This window comes from Rattus norvegicus, chromosome X (genome assembly GCF_021556685.1).
Source record: "Rattus norvegicus strain SHRSP/BbbUtx chromosome X, alternate assembly SHRSP_T2T, whole genome shotgun sequence".
Taxonomy (NCBI): Eukaryota; Metazoa; Chordata; class Mammalia; order Rodentia; family Muridae; genus Rattus; species Rattus norvegicus.
Genome location: NC_141554.1, coordinates 149,920,779 through 149,922,858, shown reverse-complemented (window position 1 = coordinate 149,922,858; position 2,080 = coordinate 149,920,779). Strand labels below are relative to the sequence as shown.

The 2,080-nt window shown below is 35.6% G+C and overlaps 1 non-coding gene across 1 annotated transcript; it reads right to left on the bottom strand.

Annotated features, from left to right (window-relative positions):
• Nucleotides 1-526: 526 nt before the first annotated feature.
• Nucleotides 527-633, bottom strand: LOC120099397 (U6 spliceosomal RNA). Its single transcript, XR_015647251.1, has one exon. It is a non-coding gene; the product is annotated as a U6 spliceosomal RNA (small nuclear RNA).
• Between the last annotated feature and the right edge of the window lie 1,447 nt (nucleotides 634-2,080).

The following is a 2,080-nucleotide window of genomic DNA, read 5'->3' as shown; positions in this document are numbered from 1 at the left end:
GAAGGGGTAGTAAGTTTCCATATGAATCTTCAAAAGCCTTGTAGGTTGATTGCACCTCTCCATATTGACTAACTTACCCTGGCTTCATATTCTTTCCCTCATTTAATCCCCCTATTCTAATTTCCCCCATTTTACCCATAGATTCTTTTTCCCCTTTCTTAGAAGATCTCTTTTTACATGATCGCTTGCATGCTAGTTAACCTTTGTGGGGATTGCAAATGAAACATACAAATCTAAACGTTAAAATCTGTTACAATATTTATCTTTGTGGCCTTTGAGTTGATGATTTTTAGTCCCATAAATTTATGTGTGAATTTCATAATTTTGTTTGTCATAGCAAGTGATTATTATACCATTCTTTTAATTTAGCACATTCTCTTTGCCCATTCATTGATAGATGCCCAACTTGGCTATTTCTATTTGTCTATTATGAAGAGAGCAGGAATGCACAAGTATATATGTAGTAATATGTAGAGTCTTTAAGGTATAACCGCAAGTGTGGTATCCTGAATCTTTTTTTTTTTTTTACAATATAGAACACTTCACAAATTTGTGTGTCATAATTGTTCAGGGGCCATCCTAATCTTCTCTGCATCGTTCCAATTTTAATATATGTGCTGCCAAAGCAAGCACAGTATCCTGAATATTGTTAAAGATTTTTCAGCTATTTGAGGATCCTCCCCACTGATTTCCATAATAAAGCTACATTTTTATTTTCAGCAAAGAAACAATTCCACAGACAAAGAGACTAAAGCTTATATCATATAAAATATATAAGAAATTTGAACTTAGCATTCTTCTAAAAATGTCAGTTGGTTCTTTATATAGCTAAAACCATCCGGTGGAAAAGAAACAGCATTTTCAACAAATGGTGCTGGTTCAACTGGCAGTCAACATGTAGAAGAATGCAAACTGCTCCATTCTTATCACCCTGTAAAAAGCTCAAGTCCAAGTGGATCAAGGACATCCACATAAAACACATACACACTGAATCTTATAGAAAGAAAAGTGAGGAAGAGCCTCAAATTCTTGGGCATAAGGTTAAACTTTCTGAACAGAACAGGCTTATGCTTTAAGAGTAATAATTGACAAATGGGACTTCATAAAATTAAAAAAAAACTTCTATAAAATAAAGGGCATCATCAATAGAACAAAATAGCAGCTCACAGATTGGGAAAAGATATTTACCAACCCTACATCCAATAGAGGACTAATATCTAAAATATACAAAGACTCAAGAAGTTAAACTCCAGAGAACAAAGTAACCATATTAAAAAGAGTTTTATGGAGCTAAGTGAAGAATTCTCAACTGCGGACTCTCATATGGTTGAGACACACTTAAAGAAATGTTCTACATCCTTAGTCATCAGAGAAATAGAAATCAAAATGATACCTCACAGCAGTCAGAATGGCTAAGATCAAAAACACAGGTAATAGCAGAAGTTGGTGAGGATGTAAAGAAAGAAGAACACTCTTCCATTGCTGGTGGGACTGCAGACTGGTAAAACCACTTTGGAAATCAGTTTGGCAGTTCCCGAGAATATAGAAATAGTTCTCTGTGAGGACCCAGCTATATTATTCCTGATCATATACCCAAAAGATGCTCCAACATATCATAAGAACACATGCTCCATTATATTCCTTGCAGCTTTATTTATAATAGCCAGAAACTGGGAATAACCCTTCAATATAGGAATGGATACAGAAAATGTGGTACTTTTACACAATGGAGTACTACACAGATATTAAAAACAATGACTTCATTTAATTCACAGGCAAATGGATGGAACTAGAAAATATCATCCTGAGTGAGGTAACCCAGACACAAAAGAACACGCATGGTATGTACTCACTAATAAGTGGATATTAGCCCAAAAGTCTACTATGCTCATAATACAACATACAGAATATATAAGGAAGAATAGGGTGTGGATACTTCAGTCCCATATTGAGGGGGGAACCAGAAGATTATGGGAGATGGAGGGAAAGGGATTGGTGGAGGGAGAAAGTGGGGGGAGAAAATAGGGTGGCAGAATCAGGATCTGAAGATGTAAGAGAGGTACAGAGGGTCAGGAAATCA